Source organism: Dromaius novaehollandiae, chromosome 3, assembly GCF_036370855.1.
Source record: "Dromaius novaehollandiae isolate bDroNov1 chromosome 3, bDroNov1.hap1, whole genome shotgun sequence".
Classification (NCBI taxonomy): domain Eukaryota; kingdom Metazoa; phylum Chordata; class Aves; order Casuariiformes; family Dromaiidae; genus Dromaius; species Dromaius novaehollandiae.
The window spans coordinates 129925448-129952439 of record NC_088100.1 but is presented as its reverse complement, the minus strand read 5'-3'; the positions used below and the strand labels follow the sequence as shown (position 1 = coordinate 129952439).

At 44.7% G+C, this 26992-nt stretch overlaps 1 protein-coding gene across 1 annotated transcript in view; it reads left to right on the top strand.

Moving 5' to 3' along the window:
* SERTAD2 (SERTA domain containing 2) overlaps positions 1–26992 on the top strand; it is a 75752-nt gene that overhangs the window by 231 nt on the left and 48529 nt on the right. The gene's annotated exons all lie outside the window — the stretch shown is intronic.

Sequence of the window (26992 nt, the reverse complement as noted above, 5' to 3'; positions counted from 1 at the left end):
CAACAATAACGCGGCGTCGCCGGGGGCGGCTGCTGTGCCCGCGGGCGGTGGCGGCCCCTGGGGCGGAGGGCGAGGGGCTCCCGCGACCCGCGCTGCAGGTCGGCGCGGCGATCGCCCGCGGCGTGTGCGGGCTCCTCGCTGCCCCGGAGGCAGCGGGCAGGGCCGAGCTCGGGGTCTGGAGGAGGGGGAAGCCGCCTCCCGCAGGTGCTGGAGCCCGCGGCGGGTGCGTGAAGGCACCCGGTCTCAGCCCTGCCTCCCGGGGGCGGGGGGTCTCCCGCCCGCAGTGGCGGTCTTCGGTGTGAAGCCCCCTTGCTGGGCTGGGCTGAGACTGGGAGCACTCAGCGTAAAACGGCTACGTCTCCCTTTCGTTGCTATTGATTTTCGAAGTGTATTTTTAGAAACGTGAATGTGGCGTGCCTTCTTGTGTGTTGTGCATGCAGAGTGGCTAGAATAACACAGATGCATGGAAAACCCCAGCAGGCAGGACAGCGTTTCCACGTGCAGAACTTCCGAAGCCTTAGTATTTTGCTGGCTTTAGCTATTATTCTTAATTGCTGGATCTTCGTAATCCAGGTTACGCAGAGACCAACAGCTGTATTTACCAGACCTTGCAGCGCTCCAAAATCATCTTTCTCGGACATCTGAAAATTAAGGAAATGTCTGTTAAACTTTTGTTAAAAGGCCGGTACCATTTTGGGATCCTGCACATGAAGTTTCCTTCCCCTGCCGTTTACTTTTCTTTTAAGGCAAGCACTCTTGTAAATAAGAGGAAGCAAAGTTTGGCTTTAGTCAATGACTGCTAAAGTGATATGTTAGTTTGCTTCTAGAGAAAACAGTCTTTAACAAATCTTGTCTTGCTTGAATCTAGAGAGAGAGGAGGGGAAACAAATAAACAAACAAAATCAACCCTGAGGAGGTAAGGATACTGAATATGAAGCCAGCCCATAGCCTTTTCGCAAGGTTTACCCCAATATGGCTTAAAACATCCTAAATCTCTGTTGCTTTTGCCCTAACGGAGAGTCCTTTAGCTGTGGTCTCTTAAATCAACATGATGTGGGCCTGCATCTCCTCTGGTACTAGTTTAACACCAGTGAAACTTCATTAACTTTAATGGAGCAGATTTACATTAATGTGAAAAGTAATCAAGAATCCCATGTTTTTAGAAGGCTCCCGTATACTAGTGACGTGACAAGCTCTGATTCCTGCGCTCATCAGACCTAATTATGCTGCCCTTACTCACGCTGAATGGTACTTTACTGCATAAGTACTCCCTGTGATGCTTCTGTGACTACTCATGTACTAAAGTACCAATGTGGGTGAGTAAGAATGGCAGTTATTCTCTTAAAACTTTTTTTTTTTCTTTCCTTGAAATAAGTATATATTGGATAACTATTTTTCTTGGGACCTGAAGAAAATTTTCAAGGATTAAATGTAAAGCTGCTCTGTTAAATGACCATACCAAGAATAACTGTTTAAGACCTCTGTGCTACCAGTGAAACAAGCGAGTAAGTTTTCTGTGTTTCTTTTGTTGCTAAGGAAAATAGAAAAAAGATTGTTGGAAAAGCCGTTATCTTGTCCTGAAATTCTTCTGTGCCTGAGGGAATCCATACCTACATGCAGTGTTCAAGGTTTTGTTTTATTTCTGCATTAAAAAAAATGCACATAGCATTGTTAAATGTTTGCTGTTGAAGTTACTAGTAGCAGGATCAAGCCCTCAGTTGTTTTTCTTTAAAGCAGTTGATAATGGCTTGGATGTGATGTTGTAGGAAGATAATATTATCTGAAGTGTCCACAGCTCAGATCCTCTCTCTCATTACAGCCTCACTAGAAAGCTCTGTACTAAACAGACTGTAAAGAAAATGTCTAACAAAGCAGAGCTGTCTCCTGCCTTTATGTTCTTATTTATAAATCTATTGCAAGTTTGGCTGATACTCCTTCAGAACAAGACACAATTCTTCCATGTTTGTTTTGCATTTTCACTTCCTTGTATGACTGTGTTCATTGCGAAGCTTTTGTGTCACTGATTGAGATGTTATTGTAATTAACATTAATTATGCAAAACGGATTGTTTTTAGAGGTTCTCCAACTCTGTATTGATACTGTCAACTTGTTTGTTAAACAAAAATCCACACATTTCATGATGCTCAGAGGAAATAGATCAACGAGTTAAAGTATTATATGCATGGGAAACCCATAGTAAAAATTAAGCTGTTTTAACTCAGACAGTACATTGAATCTTGATAGTGCTGATTAATACAGTGCAACTGGATCTGAAATATCAAGGCAGAGTGGTGGGGGGGGGGCAAAAAAATGGGAGTAGGTAGATCCATTTGTGGAGTGTGTTTACACTGCAGAGTCCTACTGCATTCTTTCCAGATGGACAGTGCTAGATTAATTGGGCCAAATCCTGCAGACCCCGACTGAGCAAAATTCTCATGAGGTACACTGGATCTTTTTGCCCGTTTATGGACCTCTGAATTTTTCAAGAAATGGAGAAAAATGGCAGAATTTATTTTAATTATTTGGGAAACTTGGGGTTTCAGGCCCAGAAGAAGAAATCTTCTTTTATTTATCTTAGGTGAGGAAGTGTTTGAGGGTTTTTTGGAAATAAAAACCTGTTTAAAAAAAAAATCTTTGAAATATGCATTCACTTATAAAGTATTCCCTATAGCAATGGTAACACCTTAAAATATTTTTTCCATGTTAATTATAGTGACATTCACAAAAGTTTTTATATCCGTTATCCTTGAAACACTTTGGGGCTGAGGACTTTAGAGTGTCTCCCTAGAATTCGTTATTATTGTAATATTTCTATGTTATACTGTTATGTACTCTCAGGAAGAAAGAAAAATAGGGATGGGGAGAAGAGTTTAAATGAGAACTCCTTGTCATGACAGCAGATCTGAAAATATACATAGACTGGCAATTGTTATTCCCTGTCTTAAAAATTAAGCCTCTCTAACTTCCCATTCAAATAAGCAAAATTTGGTGTGCAGTTTGTTTTAGGTAATGAAGACGAGGTTGGGTTTTTTCTTTACTGTCACTGCAGTGGTCCTCTGGAAAGTTAGCAACAGTGCCCTGGGGCTCAGCAAAGAGGAGGGTATGTAATTTTTTGGGAAGCTTCCATAGCATCCATGAACTAGCGTTAGCAGCTGAGTTTGTTAAGCTGTAGAGATGGCATTATGGAAATCAATAAAATGCTGATTTCTTTTTCTTATTGCAGATTCCATGTTAAAGGGAAAATATGCTATTTGTTGTCTGCCTTTCATGGAGGCTTGCCAAACCATTAGTGGATTTGAAAAGGCAGGTTTTTTCAGTTCAGACAATAGGTAGTCAGTCTTTTTTTAAACTCTTTTTCATCTTTATTTATTAGATTCTCTTCCAGAAATCACACTAGCATCCTGGCCTGCAAGTGGCTTGAAGTGTGTCTGTTTGTCAGCAGAAGCAAGAGCGAAGGTCACTTATTTTTCTGATGACATGCCGGTGTGACTTTTTTTGCTGGAGCCCAAGTGCTGTATGTCCCTTGCATTCCAGCTTCTGGTTCAAATTAAATTAATTCAAGTGTTTGGAGGGTTCTGGTGAGATGTACTGAAATCCACAGCTTTAAAAAAAAAAGGCAGGGGGAATAGTGACCTTAACTACTTCAGAGATGGGAGTCAGGAGGGCTGATATTAATCACTGTAAGATCTGTAGTATGCGTTGGCCTTTATTTCTTTGTCTCAAAGCTTCTCCTGCTTTTATATTAGAAAGACAAGCAACCAGATCATTTATCACATTAAGTACTTGTGGAGAGAGAAATGACAGATAGATGGTCTTATGCTGAGCACTCTGTAACATGTACGATACATTAAGTTCTGATGAGCTATATGAAACACTTTAATTGGGAGAAACGGTAAATGGGCACCACCATCTCCTAATCCAAGGACTTGGTATATTTTTTTCCTTGTTAAAAACAAACTCAAGTTCATAATCGAATTATTTAAAAATCTCCATGTGTTATGACCTTTGATAAAGTACTCTGAAAAATGTTATTCAAGCAAAGATACACTAAGTGCTTTGAGGAATCCCAGGAAACCCGGCTTCTGTAGTGGTATATAGCATAACTGATGGCAATCCAGGGACTTTACGGAACTAAGAAAGTCCAACTCAGCAGCTGCTGCAGGAACGCTGCAGGGAAACTCTGTTTTGTGACATGTGAGTAGCCTATGTACGGCACTCCGATATCGTGAGGCTTACAAAGCATGTTCTTGTATGAATAGAAACAGTTCAAAATGCCAGATTTATGATGCAGGCAGCAGTAAAGGTCAGCAACTTGGAGAATTAATAATATGGTTCATGTTGACATTTCAGAGGGAATTCTGATGGAGGCGTGGTTCCAGCGAAGGCAAACTTGCCAGGCCGGCCCTACAGATAAAATAGGCAGCCTTCCCCTTATCTCTTTCCTAGCCCAAGCCTTTTTACTAAGAAATGGACAAAATTATGTTTGTATTTTCCCTATGCTTTGTTGTTTCTGCTAATCTCTAATTAAGTAGAGCCAGTGAGGGCCAGCATGGTGCTTTTAATACTCAGCTACAGTTTAGAAATGACACTGTTGTCTAATGACTGAGCAGGTGAAGCTGCAGAAAGGCTGAGGGAGTTGGAGGTAACCCAGTATGCAAGAAAATTCCTGATTCCCTAAAATATTTGCCTGTAATTGTTGTGATACTCAGTGTTCTCTATCTTGGGCATCGTTATGGGTGTCCAGTTAAGGACAGTTTAAGGATACAGAAATGAACAAAGTGGGGGTGAAGAGATCCCGGCTGAACCTGAACAAACCTCTTTAGCTCCTACAGTGGAAACAGGGATCCCAAGAAATAACAAAAATGATGTTTTCTCATAACTGCAAAGTTGCACTAGTGACAGTGACTCTGGAAAGGGAACTTCTGAATAGAGAAGGAACTGTAGTTACTGTGCAGTCTTTTGGTTCATAAGCCAGACACTTAGTGTATTGAGAGCTTGGAATCTTCCTTTTTGAAATTTAAATTCATGTCATTTGTTCGTTCATATATTTGCTGGGGGGGAAAAATAAAATACTGGCTTTGATTATCAAAGCTTAATATTCTCATAAAAATTATACACACTTTTTGTTGAAAAGAAGTCAGATATTCATGTTTATCTCTTTCTCACTCTTGTTTCTCTTCTTTTGTTTTATTTCTTGTGAGTTTTTTTCATTGATTGTTTTTCTTTTTTGTCCTGCCCAGTTCTCTTTCTTTTTTGATTCTCTCCACTTCTTTCTGGCCAAGTTTTTTTTTCCCTTTGCTGTTATTCTTTCAAGTCTTAATGAACTATCAGTATTGCTCTTTGCCTATAGGATGCCATTAACATGGGAATCCCAGCTCAGAACAGCATCGCTCTAAGCAGGGTACAAATAAATGGCAGCAGTTCCTGTCCTAAAGAGCTTACAGTGGGAAGGTGAAAGCTGGGGGTCTGGCATCCAGCTCCTGTTTTCTTTCGGGTGTGGAGAGCACTTGCATCGCTGTCATATGGTGCAAAGGTACCTGTGCAGGTATGGGCCACCAGAACAGCTTAGGGTCCTCTGCCCTTGGCAAGGAAAAGGTTCATGACTGCTGGGAAACTAAAGGGAGAGCCAGTTGGAGATGAGATGAGTTAGTGTGGCCATGCAGGAGGAGTTGGGAGCAAAGCTGGGAATAACACCCGGGTGTCCTCAGCTTTGGATGTGTGCCCTGTGCTGTAGCAAAGCAGGTTTTCTCGCCTCTGCTCCGCTTTGCGAAGCTGCACGTTTTTTTGGTCAGCCTGCTTCTGTTTATTTGGCTGTCTTCTCTGATTTAGTCTCTTCTTGTTTTTAATATGCAGTGGGTATTAGTTACCTCTGAGACTGCAACTCGGGGATGTTATTAAGCGTTGCCAGGTTTTCCCTCATCTTGCACTGGAATACTTGGCTTTGCCAAAGAAATCGAGGTCAGAATCATAACCTCTTGAGTGCCAGGTGCCACCAGTTATGAACATGTATTGGAGGCACCAAAATACTCTTTAAGAGAGTGAGCTTAGTGAAATGAAAAAGGTAGTATTCAATTTGTGGTGCAAAATGACAGCTAGGCTGTGAAACAAGGTGGGATTTCTGTGGTGATGTAAAGGTAAAATGTGAAACCTTTTTAAAGGAATGTTGAACCGACTAAACTTCTTTCAAGGAACTCACCAGTCCTTCTGCTGAACCTGCTAATTTGTGTGTTTTGGGAGGTGATTGCCCTCCTTCCTATGGGAGGGATCACACCTGATAGTGAAGTCTTTAGGCAGAGCTGAATCTTTAGGCTTGTTGGCAGTGGTCAGCATTGTCCGATACCAAGACCTAGAGCAAAGAGGCCAATGTGTAATGGCCGATAATAAATGCCCAGTAACAGGGCATCCTCCCGGCAGTCAGCCAGAACAAGGAGGCTGTCTCTGCTGCTCTTTCATTTAGAATATCTTATTCTTCCCTGTCTTCAGATATTTCAGTGCAATTTCTGGGGAAAAGCAGTTCCTGCCTTTTCAGCTTTGCAGATTATTGTGGCATGCCCACTTTGGAAAATCTAGAGGAAAAAAATCTCAGGTGTAGCCTTCCATTGCCCCCTTTGCCAGCATATTCCAAATGAGATAAATTCTTTCCTTGCTGAGAATAAAAGCTGTTATAATTTATTTCTGTTGTGGTGATAATCCGTTGCCCGACTATCCTGGTAGCATAATTTGTTTGGGGTGCTTGGATGGCTAGTGTATCACTGCTATGAAATAAGTGTTTGAAATCTTACGGTCAAAGAAATCTGAAGTCACAGTGCTCATAGCAGTGGCTAATGGTGTGCTAGTATGTATTGCTGTTTCTTCCTGATTTGTCCCTCATTGCCCAGGACAGGCTTGCAGATGAGATCTTAACATATTATTTAACAAGACAGTAGTCTTCTGAGTTTAAATTGTTGATTTCCCCCCCTCCCCGAAATTGGGCTTCAGACCTCCTCATTGATTTTATGTGAAAGCCACAGCTCCAGGTTCCTTCTGGAGCTATTATGGCATGAATGAGCAAAGTGCGTAGGGGCTCTTTCAGGAGCTACGAAAATAGCCTGTGCTCCTTACGCAAGGAAAGTTTAAAAACCCTTATTATTAGCTCTGGGGTGTTTCTGATTTCTCTCTCTCTATATAATTATATATATCTTTTTTTTTTCCTTCCTCCCCCATTTGAACTCCAGCTCTAAAGGAGCTGGAACAGTCGCCCAGCCTCTCTTGCTGCTTTTCACTCAGGGGATGGTGGAGGAGGAAAGGAAGAAAGGCCTGCACTGGCCTGCAAATGTTCTCTCTAGCCCTTTCCCCACACCCAAGTCACACTTCTGCAGCTTGCAAAACAGCAGAGGAATCATTCCCATTTAAACACTTTTTCCCTGGCTTTATCAAGAGGTTAAGGAAAAAATCCTTCTTTTATGAAGAAGGGACGTAGCATAGGAGGATGTGTCTAGCACCCTTTAGGAAAGGGTCAGCACGGCAGAAGTGTTGTTGGGAGAAGGGTTGCCAAAGCCTCCCAGACTCTGTACCAGTCTATCATCAGGGATAAGTCCCTCTGAAATGAAGAGTTGTTATAGCCTGTGTTTGCATGTGTATTTTTGGTTATGCTGGATTTCTGCCATGCCACAAAACGAATTAGAATAATTTATAATAAAAAGGGGCATGGATCATTTCAGAGATGGATAATGGGATGTGGAAGTAGGGAAGTGGGGGCAGGGAAGGCAAATCTGAAGTTTTTCCTGGTCAGTGGATGTACCTCAAAGTGCAGATTTTCTACGTGTCCTGTAGGAAATGGCTACTGCCCTCACTTTTGTTGTCAGAGATGAGTGCTTTGTGTTTGCCTTAACATCTATTGCATGTATATGCATTCCTGTTTATTTACTTGCAGTAGGACTTAGGATAGTCCAGCTATTTCCAAATGCTTTTAAGGATAGTCTCTGCTCCAATGACTCCACAAATTAGAGAAGAACCAGAGGAAGGTAAATAACTGGGAATTTACAGATTACTGAAAAGAGATTCACAGGAGGCAGAGCCCTTGAAAGACATGTGCGGTGAAGGTGCTGTGCAAGTGAGCTGGGAGAAGGATGCATGTAAGCAGCTCCACGAAAGAAATAGGCACCAGGCAGACAACTGTTCTGACCACCAAGCCATCTGTCCATTCTGCGCTTATCAGCCATCTAGGCTAGTAAATGCTTGCGTTTTGCTCACTAGTATGTCTAAAAAGAAAAGGGATACTTTGCTTTGCTTCTGCATTACAAGTCAGTCCCTGGTCAGTTTAGCACTCTCGACACCTGATCAGTCTCTCGGATGTTTCCCCCCATAGCTGTCATCGCATGATGCAGCAGCGGCGTAAGCAGAGTTATTCTGTCATCTGCGCAGAGAAATGCTGCGGAAATGAGGAAAGCGGGGGGATGAGGCATGTGGGGTATGTGTGGTTTTGTGCCTTGTGATGCTTGACAAGGCCAGCAAGAAGTAGCACTGGAGTTTTGAGCATGCATTCCTTGGGGCAGGGAGTGTTGTCCTCTTAAATTCCGTCTTTGCTGCGATTAAGGCCTCTGAACACGTCTGTAACACAAATAAACAAAACAAAAATGTTTGCTTTTCAGCTGTCATTCTAGCACTGCTTATGTGCGTGTGAATCATTCCTCCTCCATCTGGAAGCATGAGATGCAGAGCTCTTCTAAGGAGGTATCTAACGTGCATCCTCATAGCAGCCAGTAATTGGCATGACAAAAGGGTTACAGCAAGTGGCTGGCACTCTTCCCATCCATTCTGCCACTGGAAACATAATGCTTCTGCAATGTGCTGTTCTTCAGGCACCAGCGTGCATAGCCAGTCCTCGGGACACACAGAGCAGTTGCGTGGTGTTCGCTTTTGTTTGCAGTGCCTCCGCAGTGGCCCAAGGGCTGCGGAGCAGAAGTGACTGTAATGAACTGCTTTGCTTGTTAGAGTACAAGACGGAGTGGATGGGAACAGTGGGGCACTTGTGAAACATCCCCAGGTGTTGGGAGATGAGCAGCAAGGCATCTAGCACTGCCAGCGTAACAGCAAGGACGGCAGAAGTCCCTGTTTTGCCTCTAATCTTGCTTTGCACAGGACAAGGCAAAACTGCAATTGTACTGAGTGCACAAGCATAAAAAATATTTTGATTTTTTAAAATGTCACACTTTTTATTCATATAAATTGATCACCTTGCATATATTCAATCTCCTTAACTTGATTTGCAAAAAGACCAATCCCTGGCTCAGTTATCTTAAAGTTGCAAGTGTCCTGAGAAGCCAAGAGAGAATTTTACTGCCCACCTCTTTCCAGATGGGGATGTAAAGGTGGTGTCAGAATGAGCAGTAGAAAGAAGGTCTCCTTAGTCTCTGTCCTTCTCTTTAACAAGTCTTTTGTTCTGGCTGTCTCGCTAAGCATGACTGGAGATGTCGGTTCAAACCTAGATGCAGGAGATGGACGCTTCTCTGCTGAAGCTCCTTGAGGCACTCTTGAACCATACCAAGTGCATGCTCGTGAGATCGAATGTGTCGGGGTTGCTTCCTCCTTTTGAAGGATGGCTTCAATTGCAGAGCCCCTGTTGTGACAGAGCCTGATTTTTGAGAGCGTGCCCTCTCTCCCAGAGTCCTGGGCTATGGGAGAGTCCAGGGAATGCCTGCCTGGGGCCCTTGGAGCGTTTGATAAGGTGGACTTTGGACCAGCTGTTCTCGGAGCCAAGGCTGGCAGCTCTTCCTCCCTGGCAAGCGCCCCGGGAGCTGGGTGAGCAGAGAGAGCACTCCCCTTCCCCGCTCGGAGGAGAGCGGTGTGTTTTAACCACTGTCCGCTCCTTTGTGCGTAGCCAGGCCGTGACTCTTCTCGGCAAGGTGGGCTTGCTTCCACTGCAGGAGCTGAGAGTCACCTCCCTCTCACGTGGGACAGCCCAGAGGTTGAGGGCACTGCTCCTGCAAGACCTCCACCGCCTCGGGATGGGGTGGGAACGGTGGGGAGGGAATCCGCAGCCTGCCTCACCCGAGGGAGCGGAGTCCTGGTGTGCTGCGTGGAGGATACAGGCCTGTGGTTGCTAGGGCTTGTGTAAGAGGTGAGCTTCGGCTTTTTAAGAGACAGGCTTCTGTCTTCAGTCTTCGTGTGTGGACGGAGGAACCTCCTGCTGCTGCTTTGGGACAGGTGTATTCAAGATGCAGCCCTGTTCCTAATGTCTCCTGGCTCTAGACAGCGATGTGCTGAGCTCGGTAATATGAAGTACCGGCCCGTTCCCTAACATGTGTTGGTCTGGGGGGAAAGGGAAATGGTTGGGGGCTCTGCAGGCTGTGTGCGCGGTGGAGTTCCCGTTTTGAGGTGAGACGAGCTGTGGCCGTGACGGTAGATAGGGACTGTGAAATTCTCCTGTGCTGCTGAAATTGAAGACTGTGAACGATCAAGTTCATCAGCCTGCCTCCTCCCAAGGTGCTTCTGGGAGGACGCTGCGGAGCTGGGGTAACAGCCCTTAGCAGAACAGCGTAGTAAAAAGCCATGCCATCTGCCCCTGAGAGTGACATATTCCTGCAAATTAGCGTGCTGTGCTAGTCTGTGTCTGCAGAGAGCTTTTCTTTTGCTCTGTCCCAAGCGTCTGCTTTTATCTTTCCTCTGATACACAGTAGCCTGGAGAAGACCCCTCAGGCAAAGGTGCTTGTTACTTTCTTTAGCTTCATCGTTGGTGTTTATGCTAGAGTGTAATAAATGCTATTAGCATTTCTGGCTTGTTTCAGGGCGTGTGCTTGCGTGTGAAAAAGATCTGGATACATTAACATCTTTCTTACCTGTGCCTGAGATACTATCTGTGTACAATCTTTCCTGATATGCAACAGCTACTGAGAGGAAATAGCACTCCCTTTGCTCCTGGAAGAGTTTCAGTATCTTGACTTTGGTAAGCAGTACAGTGGTGATAGGGATGAGAGATGGCACGTAAAGTGTCTTGCTTTGAAAACTGGCTTCCAGGCCTTGCAGAGCAGAGGTGGTGGGCAAGAGTCTCTTGCATGGCACGCTTCACCTGCCGGGTCCAGTTGCAAGATGCTCCATGTACATAAATTCTGCTCTGATCGTCTTTGTGATGGGCCAGAGTTCAAAGTCTGGAGACCCTCGGGGCAGAAGAGTTGTGCTTGCGTGTTACCTCTCAGCAGGTGCGTTTCTCCCCTGTCATGTGTTCAGTATCTACCAGCCTGAGTTGGTCGTGGGTATTTCCACCTGCTGAGAGGCCAAAGACTAGATTCTCCTGGCCTAAATTCTGCCTAGGGCTCTGTGCTTGAAGGCTGGGAGTCAGCTGGAAGGAAATAAAAGATGCAGGGACTTAGCTGCAGTTTGGGGCATCTGACTCTGGCTCCCACTCTCCCTCTGTGACACCACTGTGTCAGAAGCATCTGATGTTGGAAGGCAGTGATGGACGGGCTGGGCCAGCGACCCTATTCTCATTTTCTGAAGGGCTCCCGGACATACCAAGCTGAACTCCTTGCCTCTAATCCAGACCCAGTTTGAATTCTCAAGCCGAACACTTCAGTGTTATGCCAGGAACCTGACCCAAGCGGTGCTGCTTACCCCTTGGAAGGGCCTGACATCTCGCAGCATTTACCCCCTCCCTGTAACTGGGGAGGTGGGGGAGAGGCCTGGAGACTCTGCTGGCAGATGTGTTGCTCTCTGTTTTGTCTTTTAAGCTCTTTCAAAGTCCAAAAGCTTGCATTGCAACCATGCCCCTACTTGCCTAGACAGCCTGGGCGATGCTCTGTTACCTGTCAGCACCAGGCTGATCAGGTGTTGAACAAGGCAGAGACTTCGGCTCTTGGACGGGGGCACTGAGAGTGCTTTGCAGTGTTCCCAGCTTGCCTGGCCGTGGGGGAACTGAGCCCTCCCAGGCTTGCTTGTGGCTATAAAGAGTCTAATCTCTCACTGTGTTGGCCCTGGTAATCTCTGACTATCAATCTTCCTATTCTCTTTAGGAAGAACTTTGACTTAATAATAATGAGAGATACATCAGCTTGAGTAATTTCTGTTTGAAGATATTAAGCTCTGTGAATACTGAAGAATATCATATCCTAAGCTTTTGAGCAGTTCTATCAGCAATTCAGTACTGCTCTTGAAATGATTTGTTTCAAATACAGGGCCAGTTTAAATAGAGCTATTTAAGTGTATGTTGCTGTTCCTCATACATCAAAAAGTGAAGTTCAGTGAATAATGAGTTATCATGCGGTACCACAATGAGATAAGAACTCATCATAGCTTTGCAATAAATGGCAATGTCGTTAAAGGAAAAAAGACTTTTTCATATAAGCTTAATTGGAAAAGCCAGAAGTCCTGAGCAGAGATTTTTAACGTGCTGGCCAGCTGGAATACATTGTAATAGGAGCAAATTTCTGTGTACAGGGGGTGCCCAGGATCCTGATTGCTGCATAAATCACATGGCTGTGGGATATTTTCCTGTGTGTGCCTCTTATGCAGATAAGTGATGGTGTCTGATTTCTGGTCCTGGAGGGGAAATGTAGTGCCTTATTACTGAACAGCTTTCCAAGATGTGGCAGTTGCCATTAAAAGTCAGCAGCAGACAATGGAGCGGTACTTGGCAAGTGTTGTTTTTTTTTTTCTTTTTAATAGAAACTACTTGCTGTTGTGTCAAGCCATAGTTTTAAACTGTGCAAGGGATTTTGCCTCATTTATGTACTCATTCAGGTTTAATGTGCACACAAAAGAGATTGGTTTCTGGGATTGCTGATGGTAGGGACTTGGGGCAGGGATAACAACTCCCACATACATGGATTTCGGGCTCTTGCTCTTCCACTGAGTTTTGTAACTTCGACGAAACCCCTAAGCTTGAGATTCCCTGCCTGTAGAATATGGGTCTATCCTGCAGCTTATAAAGAATTTTAAGAGAAATGATGTGCAAGATCCATGCCATTTTTTTCCCTTTATGGTGCTTACTTTAACTTATTGCTTTTAGCAAGTATAATCATTGTACTGCTGTGGTCTCAGTGATAGTTAGCAGGACACCTCTGTCTGCCCATCTGCAAAAGCTCTGCTGGAAAGGTCTAATCTGCAGGAGCCCTTGTTTGCTCTTAAGGATGAAATGCAGTTGAGCATCTGGAGAAGTCTCCTCTATGGTGGAAATGAACTATAAACACATACCTGGGGATTTTTTTTAATCATTAGGCTTACACTGATCATTTTTCTACCAGTTGTAGGACTCTCTAAGAACTGCTGCTTATTCTTCCACAAGGAAAATGCCACTTAAGTGGGCAAATGCTGTGCTATGGGGAAGGTACGGTAGCAATAATGCACAAGAAGTGATGTGAGGGAAAGGGCAGCTTCCTGCTCTGTGTTGCTTCTGATCCCCCCCCCCCCCGTCCCCTTCCCCAAATCACGTAGAGTTGGAAGAATGAGCTGGCAGGATAGCAGTGCTGCCATCCCATGAATAAGAACTGTGGCCGTGCACCCCATGCCTGCCTGAAGCTGCAAGGGATTGGGATGTGTTTTGAGGAAAGGGCAGGAGTAACTCAGGCCCATGCGTGGCTGTCTCAGGTAGGGGGTAAACTAAGGGAATGTCTACAGAGCTAGTGCCCCGTGCTGGAACTGGGCTCCCTGCTCCAGTTAAGCTAAATAAATAAATAAACCAGTTCACTTGATGTTGCCATTAATTTGGACTGCTTACCTTTCCAGTTTTTCCAGCTTGTGATTTGGGCAGCATGAGCCAGTAGGGAAAATGATGTCCTGGAACTGGCTTGGCTTGTCTCTGTCTCTCTCTAGAAAGCCAATTTGTTTTCTATCACCACTATAGTAACTGGCTCCACTGCTATTGTTCAGGACACCTGAGACTCGCAGCAAAATCATCTGCCATTGCTTAGAAAAGAGATGGCAAAGGAAAACTTGCAACCCTTTGCCAGCTCCTTCTGTGCCTCTCTACCTACTAGGGCTTTTCTGCACTGTACAAATGGTGTAGCAGCTGTGGCTTTAAAATCACTGGGGCTTTTTCCTCTGCCCTCGGGTATTTAACTGTATTCAGCCCTGGCACCTTTACAAGCACAGGCAGCAAAAGCTGGGGGGGGCGGTGCCATGTCTGTGCCCAGCGCACTGCTTGTGACAGCCACGCTCTCCTCGCGCCTCCTTCCACGGTGACCGCAGCGCACAAAGTGGGCTAGCTCATCTTTCTACTGACAAGTGCCACTCTTCTGACTTGGGGCCTCAGGGCCTCTCTGCCCTGAAAATGCTAGGGACTGCCATGGGGAGGGGGAAAAAAAAGCCTTTTCCATCTTCTTAGTGAGCCACTTGGGTTACTGAGGGATCTCTAGGACAGGATGGATTGGATTTTCCTCACTCTGTGTGTGTGGAGGGGGGGTGATGGGGAGAAAGAGATTGGATGCCCTGTATGATGTTTAATTTTTGTCATGTAATTCTACTGCAATGTGCTCATGACCTGTATTTCTGACTTAACCAAGAACCACTGAAAGTACAAAGCTCCTTCGTGTCCTCCCTGTTGTGAGAAGTCCTGGCAGGCTTCTAGCTAAACAGTCAGCAAGTCCTCAGAATCGCTTTGCTGTTTTGATGCCTGTGGAATGAAAAATTAGAGGTGGGAGCCTTTTCTTGGCATGTGAGGCCAACTATGCCAAAAAAATCAGCTTTCTTGACCTGAAATAACACTGAGGCTGTGTGCAGGCCTGGCAAATGCAGCATGGCAATGGTCTTCCTTCATGCATCTCTTGAAAGAGATTTCCTTGGCATCAAAGTAGACCGTAACCTTCACTTGGATATCCTGGTTGATTTTGGAGGTCTGTAGCTGAGGAGATCTGAGGCCTGCCTTCTCAGCCTCGCTGCCCTATCAGCTTTTATATCTCTCTGCTCGGGCAGTAGTGTAGATGTTGTACCGTATTCTCATCCAGCCATAAGACCTCCGTGCCTCTGTATGCTGACTTCACACTGATGGATATAGCTGGTGTGCTCATCTGCCGAAAGTGCTTTTGTTTCACTGGCGTTACTAGAAGCCATGGTCCAGTACCTGCTGCCAGGCAAAATAAAGGGACTGGAGGTGGGAACCTCTGAATGTCAGAAACCTGGAAGCTTTGAAGGCAACAGTGTGGGCAAACGGCATCTCTGGCAGTGCCCAGGCACTCTGAAAAGATCACAGGCGGGTCTCTTTGGAGATCTAGGCTTCTCGTTATGGTGAAGGTTGGCTACCTCTGACCAAAATAAAAAGCAGCGGGGGGAGAGGGGAATGTGAGTTTCATCAGGGAAAAAGAGATGCTGAAAACCTGTAACTGAATCGTCTGAAGGCTTGAGCATCAGTGTGGGATTGAGACTCTGGTAGTAATTGGCTGCTGTCTACTATAATGTCCATGCACTGTACTGGGGCAGGTATTTTTGTTTGCTTTTGGCTTTCCATTTAGTTTTGTGTGTGCGTGGAGAGGCGGGAATAATGCTTCAGGTGACGAGGCAGGAAGCAATCTCTTACACGTGCTCCTAAGTGGCAGACGCTCAATGAATGGAGTTGGGAGTAAACCACATCTTTGACCAGAAAAAAATAAACCGAGCGAATGAAGGCACTGGAGTTGTTCCGTGTGTGGAACAGCCTGGCAGAGGAGAAGGGAAGCTGGCTGCAGCACTGCAAATCTTCCCGGACTGAGCAATGTTGTGCAGGGGAACTGAAGGGACTGAAATCCTCTGTGTTGGTTCTGAATCTGGCACATGGGATAATCGAGATTTCCTGGTGGCTCCAGTGGGAGAGGCGGAGAGGACTGCAAACTTCCCAAAGGTGGTTTCAGTGCTCCCCTTTCTCGCATGAGAATACCACTTGGGAAAGTAAGCTTTCTTTAGAAGGAACTGAAGATCAGCTGGGAGCATTTTCTATAGCATTACATAATAGTGTCAAACTCAGTCATGTGATTTTTATTTTTGAACAGTTAGCAGATTGAGGAGTAATGATATAACTGATTAAAAGCTGTGATTAACTGTGTTGCTTTTGATTTTTGAGGCTCTACCAAAAATGTAGGTTGGCTTGACCTGAAACACGAAAAATTTCATTTGTTAACATCAAAATAAATGAAGATTTCAGGTAATGCTAAAATCGAAGTATTCTGGGTCATTTGACTCTTTTAACCTTAGAGTAACTGACTGAATACAGTATTCCTGTTTAAGAGAAAAGGGAGTCTTAGGCTGTTTGAATTAAAACTGATTTTGGTCCTCCTGATCCGCATCTTGCTGAGCTTAACATGGGGCAGATTCAGCTGGGGAAATGGAAGGGAGCTCGAGGACCCTGCTCCTCCCTGGGTTAGCAGCTAGGGTCTCTCCCGTGTCGTGGCATATGAGCACAGCAGTGCAGCTCCCTCATTCAGAGCGGTGCTGTGCACACCCTTGAAATAATCCTCCAAACCAAGAGCTCCCCAGCATCTATAATTGATAGGCAGATATAACTGAAAGCCAGTTATAGTGAGAAATGGAGCTGTTTTTTCCAAAGAGCAGTGTGCATTTGTAGGGCTAGTGAAAACGATTCCCTAATGAAAAAGCAGTAAAAGAGCTGAAGAGTGCAGCTGAACAAAGGTCAAACCATGTAGACAGAATGCAGACAGAGGCTAAACTTATTTTCAATGCATACAGAGACCAGTGCAGTATAAAACAAAGGTGGCCAGCCCAAGAAATATTCCTCTACATAGATATACATATCATCTATGCATATGTTATGTAGCTAATATGTGCAATAATACCTTCTGAAAGCCTGCCATCAGCATAAATTGCTAAGCGCAGAGCATACACAAATTCAAAAACATGTAGCTAGAGAACATAATGCCAAGATCACCACAGAAGCAGTGTTCCTTGGGGGTCACTTTGTTTAAAGCAACCTTTTAAGGCTCTAGCTCACTTTGGTAAGCAGGTTTCCGGGTAGGTACTGGAGCTAGGTGCAGTGAAATTTCAAGCACGTGAGTGCAGAAAGAACTGGTGCCAGCCTTACAAAAACAAAAATTAAACCTCCTCAGTTTCACATGCTGGGCACAAGATCAACCCATGTGGCAAAGCTCATGTTGGCATGTCTATTTAAGTTTGATGTTATTCAGTAAAGCTTTATATGGAACAAAGTCTTATGAGCCTGGTTGAAAACCACTCTGCAAATGCATATTTGCAAATATATGTACTGCTTAGGGTTTTTAAAGAATATGAGGAGGCATTTCAAGGATGAGTGGATTCAGGAAGTCATAGGAGATAAAGGTCCTTGTGTACTGGCAATGTATATGGTCCATGCTAAGCCCCCCTTGGTCCTGAGACATGAAGCAAAAAGTGAAAGTGTTAAAAATGTGTTGCTGATTGAATGCTGTTATCAACCAAGTTATTAGGGTGCGGTCCCTGGTTTAAAGAAATAATTGCTATATTTGAACTGTTGTCTATATAGTGAAGACCTAAATGAGGCCACTTTGAAGACTCTTTACCCCAGTGTGGTTACATGAGGAAGGTACAGATATGAGAAGACTTCCAAAAGAGGAAATCATGTCTAGACTTCAAAATGCCAGTTCTCAGTTTTGTTTTAGGTGATGATATCCTGTCTGGTATCTTTGCGCCTGTATGGAGGAGAAATAATTGTCCGAGGGAAGGAAACAATCAGTAACGTAAAGAGATGCTGTGTATCATTTCAGAGTAAAAGTTCCCAAACTTTAGTACTGAAGACTGTCACCAGCCCTCAAAACTTGTTGTGGACTAGGAAGACAGCATGTATTTTACTGTCTGATAATGTATGTGTTTAACACTACTTGTCAGCAGTGAGGGAAGTGTTCTTGTGAAGGCAGCCTGCAAGGTCTTGGCTAACTTATGTGCTGCAGCCAATGTGCCTTCTTCATGTGTTTTGTGTTAAAGTTTAAATATTTAAATATTTTGGCTTCTCTCATGTGTTACCTGTCTCAAGGCTTTGAGATGGATGTGCTGGTTCCCAGCTCTCTCTCGCTCTCTTTTTTTTTTTTTAATCTTGACAAGCTTCTTAAATGCAGAACCTTGGACTTGATGACTAGAAAAGTTAATTTCAGTAGCTATTCAAATGAAGTTCCCCACACTTTGCATGTTTTCTGTTCACACTGTGTTACTGATGTTAGGGGAATCTCAAACTCAGCAGTTTCCTAAACAAGGAGGGAAAACAAGGATTTTTATTGTTTGTGGTTCACCTACAGAGCAGTACTAATGATCTGTAAAACCTCTTCAGGTAGTTTGCTCATTAGAAACTTTGGAGAAACCATTTAAACTTGAAAGAGGAGTCCCATCAGGAGATGGGATAAGATAGAGTTAAATCATCAGGAGAGTGAGTTGGGGTCCGTATGAAGATCTTTTTGTGATACACTCTTGGGAAGTAAAAAGTCGGAGGAGCATACATCTGGGTGCTCGGGGAAGAAGCCATTAAGTGGAACCAAACTTTTCAGTACACTTACTACTTTCACTCAGTTTATAGCATCATGCCATGCTGGATATAGATACTGGAAGCTTCACTTGACATGCAAATAATTGCATTTTGTATTCCTCAAACTCAAATACACTGGAGGACCTTTTCAGGTAGAACTGATACTTAAAACTTAAACCATATAGCTATTGAACTAATTATAGATATAATGAATATAAAAGCTGAACTTGAAAACAGGACTTCATACTGTCCTGTGTCTTATGTCCTTTTCCGTTAACACTTGCTTGCAGTTAAGTTTGCTCTGTTATAGGGAATATCATAAGTGAACAAATGTTATGAAAAGTTCAGACTTGGTTGGATTTTTTTCCTCTTGGATCGGTGATATGTTTATATGCATATTTTCATGCAGCAAGTTTTACCTAAGTAATTTTACTTAACACTGACCTGGGGATTTCCTGGCCTTCAAAGAGGAAGGCAATGCAGTTACTCTGAAAACTTAAGTCGTCCCAGTAAAACTTGACTATTTCCTGCAGAAATCTATGTCAATATTCAGATTTTCACCTCTGTCCTTTTATTGATGGACAGGCATCAATTTTGCTCATTTTAATTCCAGAAGCTGCTGCTTAGGCGTCTTAGGGCTATCCCAAGTGTTCTTTCATCACATTATGTTTTTGCGATATTTAGCAAAACGGGTGGTGTTTGCCTTTCTCTCTCTTGCAGTTTCTCGGAGAAGACTGAGTGTTGGATTTTGTTTTAGTTGTTTTAGTTCTGGTGTTACAGTGGGAAAACAAAAGCAAGCGGCTTTCCCCCCACGTTTGTGTGCGCCCCACACGCGCTCTCCCCGCGACGCGTGCACACGCCTGCAAACACCCACAGGGAGTTTGCTCTTGCTCGGGCACAGCCAAAAGAGGCCGGACGCTGCTGTCTTCAGCTCCGTGGAAACTGGCACTGTCCCATCTCCAGTAAACAGCAGTCTGACGTCAGCTCGCGCGGCGCTGATAGCAGTATAACTTGAGAGATTTTTCAACCGGCCGAGCTGTTGAAAGGCTATCGCTGGCTTTGATAATCTCTGGCTGCGCTTTAGAGGAATCGGTGCAAAGGTGGGGGGAGGAATGGTCACTTACCGACAGAAATAATAGAGCAATTCCTGATAACTTCGCAGGAGGTGGAGAGGTGATCTGAAGTGCTGTACTGAAGGGTATTTTGATTCCCACCTCGGTGCCTGCCCTCGGCCTGTCTTTTGTTTTTCCAGGTTCTGAAATCCTGGCTGCTCTGTGGAGCTCGCATTAGTACTTTATTGGAAGCTGGAGGACAATTAAAGTGCCCTGTAACAGTCAATCAAGCAGATGATGAAATTTGACTCTTCTATTGTGTCAAATTAAGCACTTTCATTATGGTTTTAACTCCCCGTGTTTGCTTTATTCCGTGTAGATATAGTTCAAAGAACTGAGCCTGGCAATACTAAGCTTTTTACTAGGTTTATATATTTCATTTCTATTGCTAGGATACAAATATATGAATTATGGAGGCCCAAAATCTATATGACAGCATCCAGAAAAGGCTTACTTTCAAGATATTTAGTTATTCATCATTATCAAATTAGGCTGGAATAAAGGGACCATTTTGCGGTGCTGCTTTCGGATAAGGTAGCTGTTTTCCCGTAATGCTGCAGATGTGTTGACTGCAAAGTTAGCGAAGCTTCCCTTGCATTTCTGAAACAGGGCCATTGCGACTTAAATTTAATAACAGATGGTTCTCCTCATAACCCGACAGTTGAAAGAGACTTTTCTATTGTTCAGCACTACCACTGAAAACACATTTCCATTATGAACTTACAGCGCTCCTATGCCAAAAGCAACAGTTAAAAATGAATGGTTTGCTCTGGTAACAGGACAAAACAAACATGAAAAATCTTTGTGTTGTGTGACAGAAAATTGGAATATTAAAGCAAAGAAGCTGATAAACCTACCAGAATAACTCCTTATACAATGGGCTCTACTTGAATCAGTGACTCTTCTGAGCAAGGCAAATGTTCCAAATATATAAACAATAGTACGTCGACTTTTGCTTTGTTTCTTGGACTGCTGCAGAGATAGCAAAAGGTCCATATTCCACCTCGGTCCTGTCACAAGGGATTTGCAGAGTTCTGTGAAACCCTGGAAGGGAATGTGAATAACTGCCAGTATTAACATTTTCTAATGTACAAATTTTTACATCTGTTTTTAGGGTGTACTCAAACTAGCTTAATATTAAAATCCGTCTTAGTAGGGAAGGGCAAGAAAGAGAGAAAGAAGAAGTGGTCCTCTTCTAGTACTATACCTGTCTTATCTGTCCTTCTGAGCAGGTCTGATGGAGATGCAGAAGTCCCAGAGCTTTGCAAGTTCTGTGAAAGCGGGCAAGAAAGCAAGGGTCTGTCTGAGCACAGGCTTCTCGGCAAATTCAGAGACATCGAAAGCAAGTGTGGGATATGTCTCGTTAAAAGAAAATGATACAACTGGGATTGCTGATACTGCAGAGGGGAAGGAAAGGGTGAATAGCAGCTCTTTCAACACCAGCAGAATCCTCCTGGCTTGTTGCGAGTCTTGCTGTCCTTGGAGATTAGTGTGGCTGTATGACACCTTGCTCCCCAGAGGGGCTGGCATGTGGCAGGGCCTGACTGCTCTTGATTTACGAGAAAAGCCCAGGACTGTTTTAGAGAAGACCAGAATGAGACGAGCTGTCGGATAGCTCGCACTTGAAAGTTTGCAATAGCGCAAGTGGTGACTGCTCAGGTAATGAATCTGCTCCAGAGGGGTTGGCTGGAGCAGAACTTGCCTAAATTTCAGGCTGAATAGCCAGGCTTGCCTTCGGTGAGCTGAAGACTGGCTGTGGGCACGACCGAAGGGCCGGAGCTCTGCTGTGCAGCCTGTGACACATGAGATGGGGCTCTGGCCTTTCCCTGGCTGCAGACTTCTTAGGCTTCGGGGCCACCAGGGAACTCCAGCATCAAAACCTGGTTTGGCCCCGTGCAGATGTGGAGTTGGCAGTGGGCAGGAGAAGGGCCGGGCTCTTGAGCTGCCCTCCCAGCAGATGTGACACAGGCAGCGTTCCTGTGCGGGATGTTCAGAGTGAGTTGCCTTAGGTCCACTTGTCAACTCTTGCTCTCCTCCTCCCTGCCAGACTGCCGGTGCCACCTCCAGCCTGCCTGCCTTTCCTGGGGTCGGGCTCGTGTCTGTGGAGGGTGAAATCGTGACCTGTAGGACTGCAAAAGGCTTACAGCAGACTTAGCTGAGCTGGGATCTCCTCCAGGCTCACTGCAGCAGCGCTGAGCGTTGCGTGGGGCTTGTCACAACCCCAGCAGCACTTCCCCATACAGAACCTGCACCAGCAACCAGCCAAGGCGGTTAATCTCTCAGCTGCAGCCTCACTGAAGATCTGTTATGCCATGAGTGGGAGGAGACAGTGCAGCAGGAAAGTTCCTTTTTGTTCCTTTTCTTCTCCTTCCTTCGCTGTCTCTCTTGTCCAACCAGCCCGCAAGCGCTCACAGCAGGGGAGGAGCTGGTGGGAAGGGCTGTGCCCTTTGCCTGTGCCTCTGAGCAGGGTAACACCCGCGCTCGCTGCCGGTGGCGAGAGTTAGCCGGTCGCTCACGCCAGCCCTGACCTAAACCCCAAGGCAGAAGCACGTTGCCGCACGCTTCCCCTCGCTGCGGAGCTGCAGAACGGCCGGCTGGCTGACACCACAGCTCGCCCCGCTTCGCGCTGCTCTTCACCTAACGAAGTTCATTGGGTGGCTGTTGAGGTTATGGTTCACGTCGTTTATCAAGCAGTATATTAAACTTAACTTTAATGTGGCCAGAGATCCAATAATATGGTACAGTATCATGGTTGGAAGCTTAACCAGTTTTAAAAAATCTTGAATTTGCTTTTGGTGTTGTTGAGATAATGCTAAAAAGGTTCACAAAGAGATTGATCTGTTATCAAGGTATAATTTTGGTACGATTTTTGTTATGTGTCTCAAAAGGAATTATCCCACAACAGTTCAGAAAAATCTTGTGGTCAGTCCCTTCCAAGTAAAGTTGCAAGACCTCTAAAGGAGCGATGCTGGATGCTTTCATTTGCCCTCTGATTATTATTTTTTAATCCTTGCAGTTTGGCGTTTCCAGGATTTCTCTATAATGTAAAGGGCTAAAAACTAAAAGAAAAAAGAATGAAGCTAGAGATCTTAATTACTTGGCTCAGGGAGCTGCAACCTTATTAAAGCAACGAAACCCCGTCCTCCCCACTCCCCCCAAACCCGCTTTGGTTCCCTTCTCCCCAGAGGAGCAATCACCTATGGCGTGAATCCTGGTGAAGTCTGTGTTGGCAACACGGCACGGTTTTGGCCTTCTGTGCTTCTGTAATGGTGGAAACTTTCCTGGTAGTAGAGACTCGCCATGCGGATGGCTTGTCTCCGCGCGCGATTGCTGTGCGAGGGGGGAGCAGACTGCGCAAACTCCTCTGGGCAAGGAGGAGAGCTGGAAGGAGGGTTTCTCACCAGCACTGATCACCGGTGCTTTGTAAGGCCAGAGCTGCTCCCTGACCTGTTCTGTCTGCTACAGCACTAGTGTAAGTCGGTTTAATGAGCTAGAGGAGAGTCCCCAGGAGCTACTGGGCACTCAGGTTTTCTTGTTTTTTAAGACCCTCTTGCAAAGCGAAGGAGCAGAATAACAGCTCTGCAACTTGCACCAGCTCTGTCTAAACTTAAAAAGCCAAGAACAATTCCCAGGTCTGGCTTCGCACCTTGGCCAGGACCTGCACGGCCACACAGCTCGCCGGGTGCTAACTTCTTAGGCCCTCACTTGCACTTCTTATTTTTTTTATTTTTTAATAATGAATGTTATTTTAAACAAAACACCCAAGAGGGATAAGCAGATCAACATGTGGATCTGAAAACATTTTCTATTAACTTTGTTTAACTCAGAAAGTTACTATAAATGATGGGTATTACAGAAAACCCTTTTCTTTCACAATCCGTTTTCTAGCTTTTCTGTGTTTCAGCAACATCTTGTGAGTCACTAACTTTTTCTGTTGTTGTTTTTTCTCTATAAGGTTTCCGTGATGGTGGGAGTATTTTCCACAGCTACTGGGAGGGAAAGTATATCTGTATATATTTTAATGGGGATATAGTGTTTGCAAAAATCATGAGAAAATGAGCAGACTGCAAAGGCAGATGTAGACCCTGCTTTATTTGTTTGGTAGTTGTTTGCTCCAGAATTGGCCAGATTTTACTTTGGATGGAAGGGACAAGAAGCGTTTTGTTTTATGTTGTTGGGTTTTTTAAGTAAGGCAGAGGTTTCTCAGCTGCCTCCTAAGGCTGATTGGCTGTTTGCTTATTTTCTTTTTCTTGAATTAAAAAGAAAATCGGAAGGAAGATTTGGGGATTTGGTCTGTCACACACGTGAAGTCAATGGAAAACACTGAGGTACGTCTAAGAGTAAAATTTAGCTCAGACTTGTCAGCCCCCAAACAAGTCGTGCTCTTAATGCTCGCTCTGAGGTTGTGCAGTGCCCGTGATACACTGAGGAAAAATAGCCCGTAATGCAACGCTCTGCTTCAGCTCTGTTTATTTTAGGAGTTCCTGAAGTTATTTTATGTGCAATTTCCTGATGTGAGAAACTTTAAAGTTACTCGTAATGATTTATCTGGCGATTTTCTTGTAGTAACATCAAGGGGCAGCCTGAAATTGTGCTTACCCTGTCCTTCGCGCCGATCAGCCTCGTACAATAATTTAGTTGTTTCTGCCTTCTGCGTGCACACGGAGGGCGTGTGGCCGTGCTTCTGGAGGCTGCAGGCAGCCGCAGCAGAAAAGGACTTTTGTGGTTTGCTTTTGCTTTCTGTTCCTGTCCCCTCCATTTTCACGTATGTTTTTTAGAAGGCTGAGTTTCTGAAGGACTGCTTCTTGCAAGATTGGTGGAAAATGAAACTTGGGAGCGTGTGTGTTTTGGGGCTTGTTTTGTTAATTCTTCTGGTTTTTACACTGCACTCTGTCGGAGGCACTGTTCTTACTATGAAAAACAACCCAGGGCACTGAGAAGTTGAAAATGCTAATTGATAAAATGAAAATCTGAGCTTTATCTGCTGAAAGTATTAATGAAAGCGTCACTGAGTATGTCTCCTCCCAAACCTTGCCCCCCTGCAGACTGCTAAGCATGGGCACTTTGCCTCCTTTAAGAGCATCTCCAAATACCTCTAAGTAGCCGAAAGTGAAAAGATTAGAAACCCAGTTGCTAATACAGCTTCTCTTCAAACGCTTCCTCTAAAACGGTTAATACTGCATCCCTGAGGAAGTCCTGTTATTAAAGCTGCATGACTGTGGGATCATTTTGGCTCCGAGGGGCAGGTATTCAGGAGTTTGAGGGATTTTCCTCATCTGACTCTTGCAGCTTCCTTTCTTCACTGCAATGATCGCAAAGTTCTTTGCAAAACACATCCCTCACAGTTTATACCAGCAGCAGTCAGGTGAAATTTACAGGGGGTACAGGGATTGCCATGTGTACTCCACAGGCTTACAAAAACAATCACATTACTAGCTGATACCAAAGGTTCCCATAAACTTTTCCAAAGGGTTTTGGAGCTTGTTCACAAATAAACGCTGAGGAAGTGTTTCTATGCTTTTTCAGACACTTTCCCCCTATCATTGTGTTATAACGCTAAGAGAAGTAGCTCAGCAGCACGTACTTCTAATAGAGTTAATCAGAAAAGCTTCGGATGCACTTTGCAACCGATAGCATTTGCATGCAGGAGCCGTTTCCCCCTCGCTGATACGCAGCCTAGCACGGGCTGGAACGCGGCAGCTGCTCGGCAGCACGATGACACACGAGGCATTAGCACCGGAAGCAGGAAAACTCCGCTGCATCCAGTAGAAACTACGAAGAATTTAAGGTAACCCAAATGAGAGCTGAGGAGGACATGAGGGTTTTAACAATTGGCTGATTGAGACATTTTTATTTCCATGCAAAATGCATGCTATTTTTTTTTCTTGAACTATGAAAGCCTGCTCGTTTTTTTTGGCTCCCTGTTACTGACTCAGGCTTGCTCATAGGGCAGTTAGCAAGCCAAGGCGTGGAGTATGCAAGGCAATTATATCAGGTGCTCTGCTTTAACCTCCCGCATGGATAGAGTGGTACCTGCTTTGAAAATGCAATCACCTGTGTTGCAGAAAGGCATGTTACGCCTCCTTCAACACCCAGGCAGAGGGCTGTTAGGATGCAGCTGTGCTGCGGATACACACCCAGATGCCCATACAGCAGCTTCCCCCTGTGTAGGCAATCCATGAGAGAGACGAGCCCTGCTGCTACATCCCTACCAGTTCCAGTATCTGCGGCACTCGGATTTTTCCCTGGGGCCCTCTCCTCCGGGTATTGACCCAGCCTGACCTTGCTTCGCTTGCAAGAGCTGCCTAGATCACTGCTAAAGGTGGTATGGCTGCAGGCATTAAAGTGTAAGGGTCTGACACTGATTATAGCAATGAGCAAGAGGCCTTATGTATGCTGTATGTGTTCTTAATGAACGCTGAAGCCAAAACATTCATGCCTTTCTCTTTTCATCTATTATCAGTAAAGCATATTTAACAGTAGCTTGAAAACCAACCCATGATCAGAAAAAACAAAAACCTAGCAAAAACTCCTTAATTAAGCATGGTTTCCAAAGCCCTCTCCTTACTCAGGATGGGTATGAATGTGGGCAGAATATCCTCCTGGTTTTCTGACAGGATCATTCAGCCTGAAATTGAAGTGAACTCATTCTGGAGGGATGCAAAGAGCTTAGTCTCTGACTTGGTTCTTGCTGTGGTTGCTGATGATTTTTATACTTTTAGCGAGATTTTTGGTGAATGCTACACCAAAAAGCTTCCTGGGACAGAAAGCACCTCTGAGCTCACCAAAGGAAAGCAAGGATGTGTTGTGTAGGTTGTCAGGGAAGGAGGGTGTCTTTGGATGTCGGTTATTTTGGTTTGGGCTGCAGTCAAACAAGCGTTATGATGGTGTGTAGTTGCAGCCTGGTTCCCTGAGCTGCCGCTCCCTAACAGTTCACATTTCAGCTTTTTTCAGCTGATCTGAATCTGCATGATGAATCACAATTTTTCCCTGGTTACAATCAGGCAGTGCTGATGGCTTGGGTTAGTAGTTGGTTTAGTTTGGGGTGTAAATGAAGGTATAACGTGACCCTTTGTGTTAGGGTATACATAAGCACAGAAGTATTTTTAGTGTGTGTTCCCACTTGAAGTGCATGCTCTTAAAACATTGGTTTTGTGTGGTTGTTTATACAAAAAAATAAGAAGAGTACTCAGGAACATCTTGTGTTCCAGAAACTAACTGGTCAAGACCAGTTTGACTTCAGGTTTTCTTTCTCATAGATTTTTTTTTTTTTCCCATTACCTTAACATTTCCTGGGGGATTGGGCCAGTTTCAGCAATGATTTGAATGAGCCTGGGATAGAGAAGTTAGGTCTAAATGACACTAAATTCAATGTCTGTACATGAGTTCAAAACTAAACCAAGTGAAAACTCAGAAGCTTTCTGTCCAGATCTGGAGATATCTCAAATTGCAAGGCAAAGAAAAAGTCCAGTATTTT